This window comes from Arachis hypogaea, chromosome 4 (assembly GCF_003086295.3).
Source record: "Arachis hypogaea cultivar Tifrunner chromosome 4, arahy.Tifrunner.gnm2.J5K5, whole genome shotgun sequence".
Lineage (NCBI taxonomy): Eukaryota > Viridiplantae > Streptophyta > Magnoliopsida > Fabales > Fabaceae > Arachis > Arachis hypogaea.
In genome coordinates, this window is record NC_092039.1 from 65,435,166 (window position 1) to 65,457,466 (window position 22,301).

A 22,301-nucleotide genomic window follows, 5' to 3' on the forward strand; every position below is an offset into this window, starting at 1 on the left:
CCTCTCCTATATAAGATGTCGTTCACTATGGTGTAGTACTGTGCTTCTCGTACTAACCTTTTCGCCTCTTTTTTGTCTGTGGGGAGCGTTTTAGACTTGAGGTAGTTGATTATGGGAGTTATTCATCCTTGATCCTGTTCTGATATGGCTAGGATCTTCTCTTCCTCCTAGATCGATGGACATTGCAGTGTTTCTTGGATGAGGCTTCTATTATTTCGTGCTGGTTTGGTGCTGGCTAGTTTTGAAAGTGCATCAGCTCGGGCATTTTGTTCCCGGGGTATATGTCGGACCTCATATCCCTTAAATTGTCCGAGCTATTTTCTGGTTTTGTCCAGATATTTTTTCATGGTGGGATCCTTAGCTTGATAGCTTCCCTCTATTTGCGAGGTGATTACCTGTGAGTCACTGAAGATGATAAGTTTTTGAACTCCCACCTCCTTAGCCAGCCTCATACCAGCCAGTAGTTCCTCGTATTAAGCTTGGTTATTTGAGGCAGGGAACTTGAACTTTAATGAGAGCTCAATTTGGGTTCCCTGATCACTCTCTATAGTTACGGCTACGCCACTCCCAATTTTGTTCGAGGAGCCGTCCACGTAGAGATTCCATTCTATGGGAATACCCGGGGTGTCAGTGTATTCTGTGATGAAGTCGGCCAGATACTGTGACTTAATAGCTGTCCGAGCTTCATATTTGAGGTTAAATTATCATAACTCAATAGCCCATTGTAGGATTCTTCCAGCTAAATCTATTCTCTGTAAAATACCTTTTATGGGCTGGTTAGTCCGTACTCTGATGGTGTGAGCTTGGAAGTATGGGCGGAGTCGTTGAGAAGTGAGTATGAGGGCATAGGCGGACTTTTATATTTTTGCATAGTTTAGTTCAGCCCCTTGTAGAGCCTTACTGATGAAGTGGATGGGTTGTTGCGCACTTTCATCTTCTCTGACTAGTGCCGAAGCTATTGCCCGGCTTCCTACGGCGAGGTATAGTATGAGTTCTTCGCCTTCTCGAGGCCGAGTAAGGACAGGTGGTTGCCCCAGAAATTTCTTGAAATCTTGGAAGGCTTGTTCGCATTCTGGGGTCCACTCAAACCTCTTTCCCTTCCTTAATGTTGCATAGAAGGGGAGGGATCTTAAGGTTGATCCAGCTAGAAACCTAGACAGAGCCGCTAGTCTTCCATTAAGCTGCTGGACCTCTTTGACACAGGTCGGACTTTTCATGCGAAGTATGGCATGACACTTATCTGGGTTTGCTTCAATTCCTCTTTGGGTGAGCATGAATCCCAAGAATTTGCCAGCTTCTACTGTGAAAGTGCATTTTGCGTGATTAAGTCTCATTCCATGCTTTCTTATGGTACTAAACACTTCAGTGAGGTCGGAGAGCAACGTTTCCTCCCTTTGTGTCTTTACCAACATGTCATCGACATAAACTTTCATTTGCTTCCCAATATGGTTGGCAAAGACTTTGTTCATCAGTCTTTGGTATGTAGCCCCTGCGTTCTTGAGTCTGAAGGGCATAACTATGTAGCAGGAGTTTGCTTTTTGGGTTAAGAATGATGTTTTCTCCTGGTCGGGTTGATACATTGGGATTTGGTTGTATCCCGAATAAGCGTCCATGAAGGAGAGGTACTGATAGCCTGACGAAGCGTCAACTAGTGTGTCTATGTTTGGGAGTGGATAAGGATCCTTTGGGCAGGCTTTGTTGAGGTTGGTGTAATAAGTGCACATCCGCCATTTCTCATTTGACTTTTTGACCAATACTACATTGACCAGCCACAATGGATATTTTACCTCCCTTATGAATCCTGCCTCCAACAAGGCCCGTACCTGCTCCTCTACATCTTGCGACCTTTCTAGGCCGAGTTTCCGATATTTCTGTTGTACTGGCCGAGACCCTAGATATACGGCTAATTTGTGGCACATTAGTCCGGGATCAATACCGGCCATATCGGCAGCTTTCCATGTAACGAGGTCGGAGTTATCCTTTAGGAGCTTTATTAGTAGTTCCTTTAAGTCTTCTCTCAGATTTGCCCCTATACATGTTGTTTTGTCGTGAGTGTCTTGATAAATCCATATTTTATGATATTTATTTGCTCTAATTTGGTGGATTTCATCAACTTTTCTTGTATTCATCCATTAAAATAGCATAGTTTCATAATTTCTCCCTAAATTTATACTTGAAAGTGAAAACATGCTTTTTAAGCTTTATAATTGCTAAATTTTATTCACTTTAATTCCATTTGATGCCTTGATGTGTTTGTTGAGTAATTTCAGGTTTACAAGGCAAGTACGGATTAAAGAAGTGGAAGTAAAGCATGCAAAATGGGAGAATTCAAGAAATGAAGGATTTGTAAAGGTGCCAACCCCGACCTCTTTGTACGAAATTGGTCATAACTTGAGCTACAAAGGTTCAAATGAGGCGGTTCCACCGGCATTGGAAAGCTAACGTCTGGGGCTTCGAAATGATATATAATTTGCTATAATGGACTAAGTTGAAGTGTGCATACACACACAATTTGTGCAAACACATAGGTCAGAAAATAGCAAGTGTGCGGACGCACACATCTGTGTGTCCGCACAGGTCCTGGCATGTGAGCTCATTAACTGAAAATCAATGGAGGCAATTTCTGGGTCCCCAAAACCCAATTCAACTCATTTCTGAAGCTATTTCAAGCCAAATTGAAGAGGAATGAAGGGGGGATCACTTAGGTTTAGGTTTTATCATGTTTTAGGTCATTCTCTAGAGAGAGAAGCTCCCCCTTCTCTCTAGAATTTGGGTTTTTATCTTTATTCTCTCTTTAATTCTTGTTTAATTGTAGCTTCATTTATATTTTCTTGTTATATTGCCTTTACTCTCTTTGTTTCCTTTGTTAATTTCTCTTTTATGCATTTTAGTTGTATGAACACACTTGTCACTTTTAATTTCCTTTAATGCAATTTTGATGTTTATGTTTCTTTGATGTTCATTTGAGTTGTTATTTTCAATTTCATGTAATTGGTAGTTATAGAATTTATTTTTATTGCAATTTATGACATATTTCCTTTTATGCATGTTAGGTGTTTGATAAAATGTCTCATTTTGCTTTTGCTTAGCTTTTCACACTCTTGGCTTGGAATTAGATAATTGGGTGACCTTGAGTCATAGATGTCCATTCGATATTGTGATTAGGATTGTTAGTTAGTTTGGTTTCCACTAATGCTAATCTTTCACTAAGTTAATTAGTGAGTTGATTAGGACTTGTGGATTGAGATTAATTATGCCCTTTTGACTTACTCTCGATGTTAGAATAGACTAATTGAGATTACGTCTTAGCAATTTTCATGTTTGTGGTCTATGATTATGATAGGAATCCTCAATTCCCCAATCATTGCCAAGAGTCCTTTTTGTCACTTGAATTCTATTTTTGATATTGCTTGCTTTGAGTTTTAATTTCCTTACATGCTTATTTACTTTCTTGCACTTTAATTTCTTGCCAATTGCCATCATCCAACCCCATTTCCTCATAGCTAATAATGGAGCACTTTCATTGCAATTCCTAGGGAGAACGACCCGGGATTTAAAACTTCCGGTTATTTTGTATTGAATTTAATATTTGATTGATGGTCAAATTGTTGGGTTAGGGCTATACTTACAACGCCAATTCTATTTTGAGATAAAATTCTTAACCTATGCAATTTGGCCATCGTCAAATTTGACGCCGTTGCCGGGGATTGAAATAGTGTTACAGTGTTGCATATTGTTAATATGTGAATATGTGAATAGTTTGGTTTTGATTGGTTGTTTGTTTTTGTTTGTAAATATGTTTCTTGGTTGTTAGTTCACTTTAATAAATTTTTGTTTTAAAATGCATATGTGAATAGTTAGTAATTTTGTTTTAAATTACCTTTTTTCCTTGAATTACATATTTAAAATTTTGAATTAGTTTTTAGATGATTGAATTTAAATAAATTTTTGTTTGTGCCTATTAAAAATATTTTGAATAGTTTATGATTTTGATTTGAAAAATAAAATTTTGGATTAATTTTAAAATTAATATAAATAATTACATATTTTTGTTAATTTTTTTTGTTTATATTATTTTAGAATGTTGGTGAATTTCTGTTATGAAAAAAAAAAAAAAAATTCACGTCGTGCGTCGCGTACGGTGATGGTGGGTACGCACACTCCAAAACATGGCCTCTGCTGGCAGCACCCGCATAGTTGGTGCGTCTGCATCCCTTTCCCCCTACTCTTCCTTCCCTTCTCTTTTCCTATTGTGTATTCTCTGAGCCATTCAACACCCACAATCTTCCTTGCCACCACAGCGACACCGACGACGAGCCGCCGTCACCCTCCCCTTTCCCTTCTTCTTTCTTTCTGTTCTCCCGTTTCTCTCTCTTCTTGCCCCCGTTCCCTCCTCCCTCTGCTTCACCGCAACAACCGCGGGGTCACCACAACAACCAGACCATCACTCCTTCTTCATCACTCTCTTCGTTGAAGCCTGACTCACATCCCTGCCATCGTCCCCCTGTCCAAACCCTAGCGCCGCCGTCCCTGCCGTTCATCCGCACCTCCGCGAATCGCCACTACGCTAGGACCTCCGCATCGCCAGCGTCACAGCTCACTACCACCCTTTCCTCTTCCACTCGCGAGCTCCACATTTCCCCCTTACTCCATCTTCGTCACTATAGTCGAAGGCCAGGACAGGGAATCCTGTCTCAGCCCCTGTGTTCGCTTCTCCAGTTGGCGCCACTGCGCCACTGATTGAGCCGCCGCCTCTGGGCCGAGATTGCCTTGCCCCGCTTTTCTTCCCTGTCCAGCTCCATTTCTGTTTCTGCTTCTCCCAGGTTCAACCCCTGTTTCCATTTTGTTCTGGTTTCTTTTGTTAATTTTCGTTTTTGTTGAGTTAGGATTGAGTAATTAGTTTAATTCTTGTTAAATTAGGTTAGTTAGAGATGCATGTTTAGTTGATTAGGGTGTTAGAGAATCTGAGCTGGATAGTGGATTTAGGTTTCTTTTGAATAATGCTGGTGTTTGGAAATGTTGCTGTTTTACTGGTTTTACCTGGCTTCTCTGTTGCTGGTAATGACTTGCCCTGTGTTAATTTGGCTTGTCTGATTCTTCTGCACCCCTGTTTCTTGCTGCTGTGCTTTTGTTCATGGCTGTTTGGAGTGAACCAGTTGCTAGACATTGTTAATGGTTTTGCTTGTGCAGTGATGATTTGTGCTCAATGTCTGAGTCAAAACTGTTATTGCTGTTGGGAGTGTTGAATTATTGTTGCTGGAATTGTGTTGAATATGTGGGTATGTGTGGATTGAAACTGGTTCCATTGACAACATTGCGGCTAAAATTGTTGAAGCCTGCAGTTTGGTTTGCCTTGATTAGGTTTGCTTGCCGGATAATTAATCATGCTTTCATGCTATTCTTGAGTTTGAATTACAATTTGATTAATTGATTTTCTGCTGAACGGCTGCAATAGGCTGCTAATGTTTCCTTTCATTGATGCTAAATTTCTGATTTGATGGATAATGCTGCCTGAATCCATTATCTTTGTTCATTGTGCTGTTTTGGGTGCTGTATCTTAAGCCAGTATTTTTGTTCCTTGTTCAAAGAAAGAATGTTGTTTGTTGCTGGCTGGTTTGGTTTAAATTGCTTTTCGATGTTTTGTTGCTGAAATATTAGCTTATTTGTTTGAACTCATATATGGTTTTTGTGTTTTCAATTGTTAATGAATCATATGGAATTTGAATTGATTGTTTGAGTTTGGGGAATAGGCCAATTTACTGCTGAAATGCTGCCGGATTTTTCCTAACCATGTTTCATTAAATAACATTGTTTTCTTTGGTGCAACAAGATTCTATTTGACGGATTTCTGGGTCAATAGAATCTTGTTTGCTAAATGGGTTTGGAAATTTTCTCTTGAGCTTCCTTACAAGTTTTGGTCATGCTTCTAACTTTCTTTGCTTACTTGTGATGCTAATTTACTTCTATGCATTGAATAGTTCAAGTGAATTTTCAGATTGACCATAAACTTGTTTACTTTCTCTATGTTTAAATTACCTTTAGTCACCTAGTGCATAAAATTTTCAACTCTTACCTCAACCTTGTGACCTTCATGCCTCATTGAAATTTGGTGATTGAATCTGATTCAACTTTCTCTATATTTAAATTACCTTTAGTCACATAGTGCATAAAATTTTCAACTCTTACCTCAACCTTGTGACCTTCATGCCTCATTGAAATTTGGTGATTGAATTTCATTTATATGCATTGTTCATTAAAGTTTTGACTTGCCAACACCAAATTATTTCAACTTATGCCAATTGCTTGTGATTAATACTTGCTTGATTATGTGCTCTACATGTTTATGTGAATCACTTGTTTTGGCATTTTGAACTTTTGAAAAGTGAATAGAAACTTGCTTGTTTTGACATTTTTGAAACTTTTTGGAATCAAGGAACTTTTGACTATGCACCTAACTTTTGAATTTTTGCTTGTTTTCATTTCTTTAACTAATTTTTTCCTCCTTTTCACTTGATTTCCTACCTTTGTTTCCTTTTCAACTAATTTTTCTTTTTCTTTCCCTAACTTTTAACTTTGCTTGTCTTTTTCATCTAACTTTTCTTTTCACTTTCAATTAACTATTTTCCTTTTTACTAACATAACTTTTAACTTTTAACCTTCTTTTTCTTTTCAACTAACATTAATTTTTCAACTAATTTTTTCTTTCTCCTCACCTAACTCTTAACTTTTCTTTTTCAACTAATTATTTTCTTTTTACTCACATAAATTTGACTTTCCTTTTCTCTTTCAACTAATTTTTCTTTCTTTTCACTGAATTTTTAACCTCCTTTTTCCTTTTCTACTAACTTTCCTTTTAACTTTTTAACTGTTTTCTTTCTCTTTGTGCATAGCAACAATGCTCCTTCCTTCTTTTATTCTTTGATAAACAAGCAAATTTGCTTTCTTAGATTCATTTATTTGATTGGAGGTTGCTTCTGTTTGCTTTCAACTTAAATCTCATGCATGCTTCCATTCAAATATACATTATTTGTTCACTTCATATATATATATATATATATATATATATATATATATATATATTGTGATTTAGCTTTCTGGTTATGAGCATCTGAAGTGGAGGAGGCCTAGCGTAATGAACCGAAGGAGGCCTAGCGTGATGAACCGGAGGAGGCACGGAACAACAGAGGTAATGCAGTGACAACTCCTTCCACTCCGCATGATGGTGAGCACCGAGGACGGTGTTACATTTTAAGTGTGGGGAGGTTGTGCATCTTTAGCAAGCGCATTTTGGGTGACAAGCTTCGTTCTGAACATTTTTAGTTTAGTTTCTTTTTATACTTTTTAGTTGTTTTCTATATATTTTATCTTTTGAAAACCTTTTTACTTAGTTTATTGCACTTTCTTAGTTTATTGCACTTTCTAATTTTGTTTGTACATAACTTAGTATTATATTGTAGTTATGCATAAGTACCAGGATATTGTAGTTATGCATATTTTGATATTTTGCTTTTAATTTTAGCTTTTACATATGCTTTTTAGTTTTTTAGCTATGATTGTGATTTTGGATGATGTGATGATTGCACCTAGTTTGATTTCCTACATACTTGCTATTTTGTTTTGATTGAAATTAGAAATTAAACTTAGGATTTTTTAACTTTTTCTATCCAATCACATTATATACATATAGAATAAATGTTAGTCAATTTAATAAAATTTCCAAGAAACTTACTTTTTATAAAGGGCATTGAAATTCAAATTGAATTGAGTTGAAATTCTTTGAAGCTTGCATGATTCATACATTGTGGAATATGGTTTTTGAATTAAAGAACATACAACTTATGAGATTTTGAGCCTTATTGTGTGGTTATACTATTTGACCACTTATTTTATTCTTGTGTGTTCTCTTCTCTATAATTGTAATATAATTGCAATCTTTGGTTTGTTTAATTCTATATATCCATTATTTATTGTATGATTATGCAATTATATGATTGAGACTATTATTTCTTTATAGCTCACTTAACCCAAATAGCCTACCATTTCATTCATCTTTGTTTGCCACTTTGAGCCTATGAATAACTCCTTTTGTTCTTTATTTTGCCACATCATTAACCTTAAGCGAAAAATAATGAAATGTTCTTTATTTGAATCTTTGAGTAGTTTAATTTAGTGAGTGTGTGTGATGTTTAAGTGTGGGGAAGATGTGAGAAACTTGGGTTGATGAAAATGTGTTTTATTCTTGTTGAAAAATCTTGGAAATTTGGGATGCATACTCATGTAATATTATAGAAACCATATGCATTGATGAGTTGGTATAAATTATGTTCTTGAAAAAAAAAAGAAGAAAAAAAGAAAAGAAAAAAAAAATGAGATGAGGAAATGTTAACCTTGCCAAAGTGGAGGACTTGTCAGTCACATTGTAGAGTTCTAGAGGTCTGATCTCATGAACTTTCACTTCCTCCCCAATTATGATACTATGGATCATGATGGCCCGATCCACAGTCACTTCAGATCGGTTGCTAGTAGGAATGATGGAGCGTTGGATGAACTCCAACCATCCTCTAGCCACAGGCTTAAGGTCTGGTCTTCTCAATTGAACCGGATTGTCTCTTGAGTCTCTTTTCCATTGAGCTCTTTCCACACATATGTCCATGAGGACTTGGTCCAATTTTTGATCAAAGTTGACTCTTCTAGTGTAGGGGCGTGCGTTTTCTTGCATTATTGGCAAGTGGAACGCCAACCTTACATTTTCCGGATTGAAATCAAAGTATTTTTCGCGAACCATTGTAAGCCAATTCTTTGGATTCGGGTTCATACTTTGATCATGGTTCCTAGTGATCCATGCATTGGCATAGAACTCTTGAACCATTAAGATTCCGACTTGTTGAATGGGGTTGGTAAGAACTTTCCAACCTCTTCTTCGAATTTCATGTCGGATTTCCGGATACTTATTATTCTTGAGCATGAAAGGGACTTCAGGGATCACCTTCTTCTTGGCCACAATTTCATAGAAGTGGTCTTGATGGATCTTTGAGATGAATATCTCCATCTCCCATGACTCGGAAGTAGAAACTTTTGCCTTTTCTTTCTTCTTTTTAGAGGTTTCTCCGGCCTTAGGTGCCATAAATGGTTATGGAAAAACAAAAAGCAATACTTTGACCATATCAAACTTAAAATGTTTGTTCGTTCTTAAGCAAAAGAAGAAAGAAAGAAGGGGAAGAAGAAGAAAATGGAGGAGATAGAGCTTTACAAATGTTCAGAGCATTGTTGGGACTTCTCAACTTCAAACTTAGAGTTTGAATGTGGGGGTAAAAATCCAAACTTAGAGTTTGATATAAGTTTGGTTGTGGCCTCCCAACACCAAACTTACAGTTTGACTGTAGGGGTTTTGTTTGACTCTGCATTGAGAGAAGCTTTTCTTGCTTCCTCTCCATGGTTACAGAGGGAGATCCTTGAGTTTTAAACACAAGGTAGTCCTCATTCAATTGAAAGACTAACTCTCATCTGTCCACATCAATCACAGCTTTTGCTGTGGCTAGGAAGGGTCTTCCAAGGATGATGGAATCATCCTCATCCTTTCCAGTGTCTAGGATTTTGAAATCAGCAGGGATGTAAAGGCCTTTGACCTTTACTAGCACATCCTATACCTGCCTATAAGCCTTTTTCATGGATTTATCTGCCATCTCTAATGAGAATTTGGCAGTCTGTACTTCAAAGATTCCCAATTTCTCCATTACAGAGAGTGGCATTAAGTTTATGTCTGACCCCAGGTTACACAGAGCCTTCTCAAAGGTCATGGTGCCTATGGTACAGAGAATTAATAATTTACCAGGATTCTATTTTTTTTGAGGTAAAGTGTGCTGAACCCAGGTATTCAGTTCATTAATGAGCAATGGAGGCTCATCCTCCCAAGTCTCATTATCAAATAGCTTGGCATTCAGCTTCATGAGCTGCTAAATACTGGGCAACTTGCCCTTCAACAATGTCTTTATCTTCTTCAGAAGATGAATAATCATCAGAGCTCATGAATGATAAAAGGAGGTTTAATGGAATCTCTATGGTCTCTAGGTGAGCCTCAGATTCCTTAGGTTCCTCAATTGGAAACTCCTTTCTCATCCAGAGGACGTCCCATGAGGTATTTCTCACTGGAATTTACGTCCTCCTCCTATTTTGTGTATTCGGCCACACCAAGTACGGTTATGGCCTTGCACTCTTTTTTTGGATTCTCTTCTGTATTACTTGGGAGAGTACTAGGAGGAGTTTCAGTGACTCTTTTACTTAGCTGGCCCACTTGTGCCTCTAAATTTTGAATGGAGGACCTTGTTTCACTCATGAAACTTAGAGTGGCCTTAGATAGATCAGAGACTATATTTGCTAAGCTAGAGGAACTCTACTCAGAATTCTCTGTCTGTTGCTGAGAGGATGATGGAAAAGGCTTGCTATTACTAAACCTATTTCTTCCACTTTTATTAAAGCCTTGTTGGGGCTTTTGTTGATCATTCTATGAGAAATTGGGATAATTTCTCCATGAGTGATTATAGGTGTTTCCAGGCTTTACCCATGTAATTCACCTCTGCCATAGCAGGGTTCTCAGGATCATAAGCTTCTTCTCCAGAAGATGCTTCTTTAGTACTGTTGGATGCATTTTGCAATTCATTCAGACTCTGAGAAATCATATTGACTTGCTGAGTCAACATTTTGTTCCGAGCCAATATGGCATTCAGAGCATCAATTTCAAGAACTCCCTTCCTCTGAGGCGTCCCATTACTCAGGATTCCTTTCAGAAGTGTACATGAACTGGTTATTTGCAACCATGTCAATGAGTTTCTGAGCTTTTGCAGGCGTCTTCTTTAGGTGAATAGATCCACTTACAGAATGGTCCAATGACATCTTAGACAATTCAGACAGACCATCATAGAATATATCCTGGATGGTCCATTCTGAAAGCATGTCAGAAGGACACTTTTTGCTCAGTTACTTGTATTTTTTCCAAGCTTCATAGAGGGATTCACCTTCTTTCTGTCTGAAGGTTTGAACATCCACTCTAAGCTTGCTCAACTTTTGAAGAGGAAAGAACTTGCCTAAGAAAGTCGTGACCAGCTTATCCCAAGAGTTCATGCTATCTTTAGGTTGAGAGTCCAACCATATTCTAGCTCTGTCTCTTACAGCAAAAGGAAAAGCATAAGTCTGTAGACCTCCGGATCAACCCCATTGGTCTTAATAGTATCACAGATCTGCAAGAATTCAGTTAAGAACTGAAAAGGATCTTCTGATGGAAGTCTATAAAACTTGTAATTCTGTTGCATCAGAAAAACTAATTGATGCTTTAACTCAAAATTGTTTGCTCCAATGGTAGGGATTGAGATGCTTCTTCCATGTAAGTTCAAATTTGGTGCAGTAAAGTCACCGAGCATCTTCCTTGTATTGTTGTTTGGTTCGGCCATTACTTCTTTTTCGAGATTCTCTGTAAGGTTTTCTCTGTATTGTTGTGTTTTAGCTTCTCTTAGCTTCTTCTTTAGAGTCCTTTCAGGTTCAGGATTTACTTCCACAAGAATGTCCTTATCCTTGCTCCTGCTCATATGAAAAAGAAGAGAATAGAAAAGAAGATGAATCCTCTATATCACAGTATAGAGATTTTTTTATGTGAGTAGAAGAAGAAAAGAATAGAAGAAGAAAAATTTGAACACAAAGAGAGAAGAGAAGAGGGTTCGAATTATGAGTAGAAGAGAAGTTTTAGTAGATAAATAAATAAATAGAAGGAGATGAGAGAGAGAGAATTCGAAGATTGTTTTTGAAAAATGGTTAGTGATTTTCGAAAATTAAGAGAAGAAATAAAATTAAAATTAAAATTTGAAACAATTAGTTTATTAAAAAAAAGAATTTTTGAAAAAGGGGAATTTGATTTTCGAAAATTAAAGAGAGAAAAGTAGTTAGGTGGTTTTGAAAAAGATAAGAAATAGTAAAACAAACAAAAAGTCAATTAGTTAGTTGAAGAAGATTTGAAAATCAATTTTGAAAAGATATGATTGAAAAAGATATGTTTGAAAAGATATGATTGAAAAGATATGATAAAAAAAAGATATGATTGAAATTTAACTTTGAAAAAGATTTGATTTTTAAAATTAAAATTGATTACTTTACTAATAAGAAACTAAAAGATATGATTCTAGAATTTAAAGATTTGACCTTTCTTAACAAAAAAGTAACAAATTTCAAATTTTTGAATTAGTCACATTAATTGTTAGTGAAGTTTTCAAAAATTTGAAATGAAATTAAGAAAAAGATTATGAAAAACAAATTTTAAAATTTTTGAAAATATTAAGAGAAAATGAAAAAGATTTGAAAAGATAAATTTTTGAAATTGAAATTTTGACTTGACTAACAAGAAACAACTAATTTTAAAATTTTTTTGACTAAGTCAACCCAAAGATTTCGAAATTTATTAGAGAAATAAGGGAAAGCTATTTTTTTTATTTTTGAATTTTTAATGAGGAGAGAGAAAAACATAAATATGACCCAAAACATGAAAATTTTGGATCAAAACCAATGATGCATGCAAGAACACTATGAATGTCAAGGTGAACACCAAGAACACTTTGAAGATCAAGATAAACATCAAGAACTTATTTTTGAAAAATTTTCAAGAAAAGAAAAACATACAAGACACCAAACTTAGAAAATTTTAACGCTTAAACACTAACAAACTAAAAATGCATATGAAAAACAAGATAAGACACAAAACAAGAAAATATGAAGATCAAAATAAGACTTATCAAGAACAACTTAAAGATCATGAAGAATGAAATGCATGAATTTTTCGAAAAGTGCACAAATTTTAAAAACATGCAATTGACACCAAACTTAAAAATTGACGCTAGACTCAAACAAGAAACAAATTATTTTTAGTTTTTATGATTTTATTAATTTTTTTCTGGATTTTTCGAAAATTATTTTGAAAAGAACAAAAAAGAGAAAAATTTTTTTTGAAAGATTTTTTGAAAACTTTTTGAAAATAAAATAAAGGTTGAAACAAGAAGAAAATTACCTAATCTGAGCAACAAGATGAACCGTCAGTTGTCCAAACTCGAACAATCCCCGGCAACGGCGCCAAAAATTTGGTGCACGAAATTGTGATCTCAATGGCGCCAACAACTTGGTACGCACAATTATAATCTCAACTCTTTTTCACAACTTCACACAACTAACTAGTAAGTGCACTGGGTCGTCCAAGTAATAAACCTTGCGTGAGTAAGGGTTGATCCCACGGAGATTGTCGGCTTGAAGCAAGCTATGGTCACTTTGTAAATCTCAGTCATGCGGATTAAAATAGTTATGTAGTTTTGATAATTAAAATATAAATAAAACGTAAAATAAAGATAGAGATACTTATGTAAATCATTGGTGGGAATTTCAGATAAGTGTATGAAGATGCTTTATCACTTTTGAATCTCTGCTTTCCTACTGCCTTCATCCAATCCTTCACACTCCTTTCCATGGCAAGCTGTATGTAGGGGGATCACCGTTGTCAATGGCTACCGTCCATCCTCTCAGTGAAAATGGTCCAGCTATGGGTTACGTAGGGCTAATCATCTGTCGGTTCTCGATCGTGTAGGAATAAGATTTACTATCCTTTTGCGTCTGTCACCACGCCCTACTGTCGTGAGTTTGAAGCTCATCACAGCCATCCCATCCTAGATCATACTCGGAATACCACAAACAAGGTTTAGACTTTTCGGATCTCAAGAATGCTGCCAATTGATTATAGCTTATACCACGAAGACTCTGATCGCAAGGAATTGAAGGCTCTGTTGTCAGGAGAGGCAATCAAACGCATGGACCAGGAATCCAAGAGATACACATTCAAGCTTGTTTTCATGTAGAACGGAAGTGGTTGTCAATCACGCGTTCATGAGTGAGAATGGTGATGAGTGTCACATAATCATCACATTCGTCATGTTCTTGTGTGCGAATGAATATCTTAGAATAAGAATAAGCATGAATTGAATAGAAGAACAATAGTACTTTGCATTAATACTCGAGGAATAGTAGAGCTCCACACCTTAATCTATGGTGTGTAGAAACTCCACCGTTGAAAATATATAAGAACAAGGTCCAGGCATGGCCGAGGGGCCAGCCTCCAAAACGGGATCAAAGGATCAGATGGTAATCCAAAGACGTCTAATACAATAGTAAAGTTTTATTTATACTAAACTAGTTACTAGGGTTACAGAAATGAGTAAATGATGCAGAAATCCACTTCTGGGCCCACTTGGTGTGAGCTTGGGATGAGCATTGAAGGTTTCACGTGTAGAGGTCTTCCTTGGAGTTAAACGCCAGTTTGTAACTTGTTTCTGGCATTTAACTCTGCTTTGCAACTTGTTTCTGGCGTTTAACGCCAGAATATGGCAGAAAGCTGGCGTTAAACGCCAATTTACGTCGTCTAAACTCGAAAAAAGTATAAATTATTATATATTGCTGGAAAGTTTTGGATGTCTACTTTCCAACGCAGTTGAGAGCGCACCATTTGGACCTCTGTATCTCCAAAAATTTCATTTCGAGTGTAGGGAGGTCAGAATCCAACAGCATCAGCAGTCCTTTGTCAGCCTCTGTATCAGATTTTTGCTCAAGTCCCTCAATTTCAGCCAGAAAATACCTGAAATTACAGAAAAACACAAACTCATAGTAAAGTCTAGAAATGTGAATTTTGCTTAAAAACTAATAAAAATATACTAAAAAGTAACTAAATCATACTAAAATCTATGTAAAAACAATGTCAAAAAGCGTATAAATTATCCGCTTATCACACTCGTTGGTAGGGTGCGCATAAACTCGGTGGTATTTGCAATATTCTGTCCGAATTCCTCCTCTTTTATGCTTAATTGGTTGAGGGGGCGGGATTTTCTCAGTGTTGCATATCTCTCTGTAGACATCCACAAGGGACACCCTAAGTGGAGTGTAGTTGTGGTATTTTCTAGGTTTTTCAGTAGGTTGGTCTTCTTTTTTCCTGGACTCTTTGTCCTTGTCCCGAGGTGGGTAGGAGAATCTAGATTTTAAAGTTTTTCCTAATCGAGAGTTCTCCTCCATATTAATATACTTTTCTGCCTGTTCTTGTACCTCGTTTAGAGATGTTGGGTGCTTTTTGGATATGGAGTGGCTAAAGGGTCCTTCTCGCAGGAAATTGATGAGACCCATGATGGCTTCTTCTGTTGGCAGACTTTGTATGTCGAGATATGCCTTGTTGAATCTTTCCATGTAGTTGCGGAGGCTTTCTCGATCTCCTTGCTTAATCCCTAACAAGCCAGGGGCATGCTTGGTTTTGTCTTTCTGGATGGAGAATCTAGCTAGGAACTTCTTGGCGAGGTCATCGAAGCTTGCTATTGACCTTGCGGCAAACTGTCGAACCACTTTATTACCGTCTTGGTCAAAGTGGTCGGGAAAGCTTTGCAACAGATTGCATCTGAGGCATTCGTAAGATACATCCGACTTCTGAAATTGCTGAGAAGATGGCTTGGATCAGACATACCGTTGTACAGAGTCATGTCAGGGGCTTTGAAGTCCTTTGGAACTTTAGCTTTCATGATCTCCTTTGTGAACAGGTCTTGTTCCTTTTGGGGGCTATCTTCGTGGCTGGATCGAGTGGTTTTAGTTTTGAGATCAGCTTCGAGCTTTAGGAACTTGTTCTCCAGCTCTCTATGCCGTCTTGTTTCTCTACGAAGGTCTCGCTCAGCTTCCCGCTGTTGGTCGACTTCTTGTTCAAGCTGTTTTATTCGATGTTGTTGCACACGGATAGCTTCCAAGATTTCGGTGTTTGGTGGTTGTCTATCTCTTTTATCTTGAGGTGTATCCTTTGGTATGGTATCCATGTTCTTATATGGCATTCTATCTTCCAAGACAGATTTGTGATCGTTGTCAAAGTTATCCTCCATGACGATGGGATGACTTCCAGGTTCCCCGACAACGGCGCCAATGTTCCGAGGGTTCCTAAAACTCAAGGTCGATCTAGGACGAGATCTTCTGTCGTGGCCAGAACTGTCGTGTCCGACTTGTTGAATCTTAAGATGCTGCTGATCCTCGTTCACTGGGAGGTGGTGGTACCTGCAAGAGACTCTGATGCTTAAGTTAGCACGTGCTTTAGGCAGGTTTTTGTGTAGAATCAGAGTATGAGTTATACTTGGGTGCTCCAGTGTATTTATAGTAGTGTTTGATGACCTTCCTTTGAGATAGGTTTGTTATCTTATCTTATCTTTTGCAGGTGGGGTCACTGATGAGCGGATAATTTATACGCTTTTTGGCATTATTTTTAGATAATTTTTAGTAGGATCTAGCTACTTTTTAGTATATTTTTATTAGTTTTTAAGCAAAATTCACATTTCTGGATTTACTATGAGTTTGTGTGTTTTTCTGTGATTTCAAGTATTTTCTGGCTGAAATTGAGGGACCTGAGCAAAAATCTGATTTAGAGGCTGAAGAAGGACTGCTGATGCTGTTGGATTCTGACCTCCCTGCACTCGAAATGGAATTTTTGGAGCTACTAAAACCCAAATGGCGCGCTCTCAATTGCGTTGAAAGTAGACATCCAGGGCTATCCAGCAATATATAATAGTCCATACTTTGTCCGAGTTTAGACGATGCAAACTGGCGTTCAACGTCAGCTTTCTGCCTTATTCTGGTGTTAAACGCTAGAAACAAGTTGCAAGCTAGAGTCAAATGCCAGAAACAAGTTACAAACTGGCGTTTAACTCCAAAGAAGGTCTCTACACGTGAAAGCTTCAATGCTCAGCCCAAGCCCACACCAAGTGGGCCCGGAAGTGGATTTCTGCATCATTTACTTGTTTATGTAACCCTAGTAACTAGTTTAGTATAAATAAAACTTTTTACTATTGTACTCACATCTTTTGATCATCTTTTGATCTTTTGATCATGTTTTGCGGGCTGGCCATTCGACCATGCCTAGACCTTGTTCTTATGTATTTTCAACGGTGGAGTTTCTACACACTATAGATTAAAGTGTGGAGCTCTGCTGTTCCTCGAGTATTAATGCAAAGTACTATTATTCTTCTATTCAATTCATGCTTATTCTTATTCTAAGATATTCATTCGCACACAAGAACATGATGAATGTGATGATTATGTGACACTCATCACCATTCTCACTTATGAACGCGTGATTGACAACCACTTCTGTTCTACATGAAAACAAGCTTGAATGTATATCTCTTGGATTTCTAATCAACGATTCACATCGACTTCCCTCTGACAATGGGGCATCTGAATCCGAGATTAGAATCTTTGTGGAATAGGCTAGAATCCATTCGCAGCATTCCTGAGATTCGGAAAGTCTAAACCTTGTTTGTGGTATTCCGAGTAGGAACTGGGATGGGATAACTGTGACGAGTTTCAAACTCGCGACTGTAGGGCGTAGTGAAAGATGTAAAAGGATAGTAAATCCTATTCCTACACAATCGAGAACCAACAGCTGATTAGCCATACGATATCTGTGCATGGTATTTTTCATCCGACATGAGAAATCCGACAATTGATTAGCCGTACAAAAATCGTAGAGGACCATTTTCACGGAGAGGACGGGAAGTAGCCATTGACAACGGCGACACCCAACATACAGCTTGCCATAGAAAGGAGTATGAAGGATTGGATGAAGGCAGTAGGAAAGCAGAGATTCAGAAGGAACAATGCATCTCCATACGCTTATTTGAAATTCCCACCAATGAATTGCATAAGTATCTCTATCTTTATTTTATGTTTTATTCATCTTTTAAATATCAATTCTCCATAACCATTTGAATCCGCCTGACTGAGATTTACAAGATGATCATAGCTTGCTTCATACCAACAATCTCCGTGGGATCGACCCTTACTCGCGTAAGGTTTATTACTTGGACGACCCAGTGCACTTGCTGGTTAGTTGTGCGAAGTTGTGATAAAGAGTTGAGATTGCAATTGATCGTACCATGTTGATGGCGCCATTGATGATCACAAAAAATAATTTTTGAAAAAATACAAAAAATTTATAAAATCATAAAACAAAAAAATATTTTGTGTTTCTTGTTTGAGTCTAGTGTCAATTTTTAAGTTTGGTGTCAATTGTATGTTTTTAAAATTTGTGCATTTTTCAAAAAAATTCTTGCATTGCATTCTTTATGATCTTTAAGTTGTTCTTGATAAGTCCTCTTGTTTTATCTTCATATTTTCTTGTTTTGTGTCTTACCTTATTTTTCATATGCATTTTTAGTTTGTTAGTGTCTAAACATTAAATATTTCTAAGTTTGGTGTCTTGCATGTTTTTCTTTTCTTGAAAATTTTCAAAAATAAGTTCTTGATGTTCATCATGATCTTTAAAGTATTCTTGGTGTTCATCTTGACATTCATAGTGTTCTTGCATGCATCATTTGTTTTAATCCAAAATTTTTATGTCTTGAGTCATTTTGTTGTTTTTCTCTCTCCTCATTAAAAATTCAAAAATAAAAAATATCTTTTCCTTATTCTCCTCATAAATTTCAAAAATTTGGTATGACTTAGTCAAAAATTTTTAAAACTTAGTTATTTCTTATGAGTCAAGTCAAATTTTCAATTTAAAAGTCCTATCTTTTCAAATCCTTTTCAAAATTCAAATCTTTTTCATTTTTCTTTCATGTTTTTTGAAAATTAAAAAAAATTTATTTTTCAAGATCATTTTCTTAATTTCATTTCAAATTTTCAAAAACTTTACTAACAATTAATGTGATTGATTCAAAAATTTCAAGTTTGTTAATTTCTTGTTAAGAAAGGTTCAACCTTTAAATTCTAGAATCATATCTTTTAGTTTCATGTTAGTCAAGTCATTAACTTTAATTTTCAAAATCAAATCTTTCTAAATTTCTTTTTTAAATCTTTTTCAAAATAAATTTCAATCATATCTTTTCAATCACATCTTTTCAAACATATCTTTTTCAAATCATATCTTTTTTAAAATCAATTTCAAAATCTTTTCTAACTTCTTATCTTTTCAAAATTGATTTTCAAATCTTTTTCAATTAAATAATTGACTTTTTGTTTGTTTTACTATTTCTTATCTTTTTCAAAACCACCTAACTACTTTTCTCTCTCTAATTTTTGAAAACTCCTCACTCTTTTTCAAAATTCTTTTAATTAATTAATTGTTTCAAATTTTAATTTTAATTTTATTTTTTCTCTTAATTTTCGAAAATCACTAACCATTTTCAAAAACAATTTTCGAAACTCTCTCCCTCTCATCTCTTTTTATTTATTTTATTTGTCTACTAACACTTCTTTTCTACTCATAATTTGAACCTTCTCTTCTCTCTGTGTTCGGATTTTTCTTCTTCTTTCTATATTATTCTTCTATTCTTCTCTTCTTCTACTCACATAAAGGAATCTCTATACTTTGATATAGAGGATTCCTCTTCTTTTCCGTTCTCTTCTTTTTTATATGAGCAGGAACAAGGACAAAAATATTCTTGTTGAAGCAGATCCTGAACCTGAAAGGACTCAGAAGAGGAAGCTAAGAGAAACTAAAACACAACACTCAGAAGAGGACTTTACTGAAATTTTCGAAAAAGAAGTAGAGATGGACGAACCCAATAACAATGGTGGAGGTGCAAGGAAGATGCTTGGTGACTTTACTACACCAAATTCCAACTTCCATGGAAGAAGCATCTCAATTGCTGCCATTGGAGCAAACAATTTTGAGCTAAAGCCTCAATTAGTTTCTCTGATGCAACAGAATTACAAGTTTTATGGACTTCCATCAGAAGATCCTTTTTAGTTTTTAACTGAATTCTTGCAGATATGTGATACTGTTAAGACCAATGGAGTTGATTCCAAGGTCTACAAGCTTATGCTTTTCCCTTTTGCCGTAAGAGAGAGAGCTAGAACATAGTTGAACTCTCAACCTAGAGATAGCCTGAACTCTTGGGATAAGCTGGTCTTGGCTTTCTTAGCCAAGTTCTTTCTTCCTCAAAAACTGAGCAAGCTTAGAGTGAATGTTCAAACCTTCAGGCAGAAAGAAGGTGAATCCCTCTATGAAGCTTGGGAAAGATACAAGCAACTGACCAAAAAGTGTCTGCCTGACATGCTCTCTGAATGGACCATCTTGGATATATTCTATGATGGTCTGTCTGAATTGTCTAAAATATCATTGGATCATTCTGCAGGTGGATCTATTCACCTGAAGAAAACACCTGTAGAAGCTCAGGAACTCATTGAAATGGTTGCAAATAACTAGTTCATGTACACCTCTAAAAGGAATCCTGTGAGTAATGGGATGCCTCAGAGGAAGGGAGTTCTTGAAATTTATGCTCTAAGTGCCATATTGGCTCAGAATAAAATGTTGACTCAGGAAGTCAATATTATTTCTCAGAGTCTGAATGGATTGCAAAATGCATCCAACAGTACTAAAGAAGCATCTTCTGAAGAAGAAGCTTATGATCTTGAGAACCTTGCAATGGCAGAGGTGAATTACATGGGTGAAGCCTATGGAAACACCTATAATCCCTCATGGAGAAATCATCCAAATTTCTCATGGAAGGATCAACAAAAGCCTTAACAAGGCTTTAATAATGGTGGAAGAAACAGGTTTAGCAATAGCAAGCCTTTTCCATCATCCTCTCAGCAACAGACAGAGAATTCTGAGCAGAGTCCCTCTAGCTTAGCAAACATAGTCTCTGATCTATCTAAGGTGACTTTAAGTTTCATGAATGAAACAAGGTCCTCCATTAGAAATTTGGAGGCATAAGTGGGCCAGCTGAGTAAAAGAGTCACTGAAACTCCTCCTAGTACTCTCCCAAGCAATACAGAAGAGAATCCAAAAAGAGAGTGCAAGGCCATAACCTTACTTGGTGTGGCCGAACCTAGAGAGGAGGAGGAGGACGTGAATCCCAATGAGGAAGACCTCATGGGATGTCCTCTGGACAAAAAGGAGTTCCCAATTGAGGAACCTAAGGAATCTGAGGCTCATCTAGAGACCATAGAGATTCCATTGTACCTACTTCTGCCATTCATGAGCTCTGATGACTATTCCTCCTCTGAAGAAGATGAAAATATTACTGAAGAGCAAGTTGCTAAGTACCTTGGAGCAATCATGAAGTTGAATGCCAAGTTATTTGGTAATGAGACTTGGGTGGATGAACCCCCCTTGCTCACCAATGAACTGAATGACTTGGTTAAGCAGACATTACCTCAAAAGAAACAGGATTCTGGTAAATTCTTAATTTCCTGCACTATAGGCACCATGACCTTTGAGAAGGCTCTGTGTGACCTGAGGTCAGGCATAAACTTAATGCCACTCTCTGTAATGGAGAAAATGGGAATCTTTAAGGTACAGGCTGCCAAATTCTCATTAGAGATGGCAGACAAATCCATGAAAAAGGCTTATGGACAGGTAGAGGATGTGCTAGTAAAGGTAAAAGGCCTTTACAACCCTACTGATTTCATAATCCTAGACACTAGGATAGATGAGGATGAATCCATCATCCTTGGAAGATCCTTCCTAGCCATAGCAAAAGCTGTGATTGATGTGGACAGAGGGGAATTGATCCTTCAATTGAATGAGGACTACCTTGTATTTAAAACTCAAGGATCTCCCTCTGTAACCATGGAGAGGGAGCAAGAAAAGCTTATCTCAATGCAGAGTCAAACAAAGCCCCTATAGTCAAACTCTAAGTTTGGTGTTGGGAGGTCACAACCAAACTCTAAGTTTGGTGTTGAACCCCCACATTCAAACTCTTAGTTTGGTGTTAGAAGGCCCCTACATTACTCTGAACATCTGTGAAGCTCCATGAGAGCTCACTGTCAAGCTATTGACATTAAAGAAGTGCCTATTGGGAGGCAACCCAATTTTATTTTTCTATGTTATTTTCTTATTTAGGTTGATGATCATGTGGAGTCACAAAAACAACTACAAAAATTAAAGAAAAATAAAAAACAGCATTAAAAATAGCACACCCTGGAGGAGAAACTTACTGGCGTTTAAACACCAGTAAGGGTAGCAAAATGGGCATTTAACGCCCAGTTTGGCACCATTCTGGATGTTAAACGCCCAGTCTGGCACCATTCTGGGCGTTAAACGCCAGAAAGAAGCACTAGACTGTCCTTAAATGCCAGAAAAAGCAATAAGTTGGCGTTAAACGCTAGAAACAGGTTGTAGCTTGGGGTTTAACGCCAAGAAAGGAATAAATGCTGGCCTTTAACACCAGAAACAAGCAGTAGTCTGGCATTAAATGCCAGGATTGCACACTTAGGGCGTTTACATGCCTAATTGGAGCAGGGATGACAAATCCTTGACC

At 36.9% G+C, this 22,301-nt stretch overlaps 1 long non-coding RNA gene across 1 annotated transcript; it reads left to right on the forward strand.

Moving 5' to 3' along the window:
• The first annotated feature begins 4,082 nt into the window (after positions 1-4,082).
• LOC112796800 (uncharacterized) lies at positions 4,083-7,544 on the forward strand. The gene is made up of 2 exons (XR_003199397.3): positions 4,083-4,823; positions 7,091-7,544. It is a non-coding gene; the product is annotated as an uncharacterized lncRNA (long non-coding RNA).
• Positions 7,545-22,301: the final 14,757 nt, after the last annotated feature.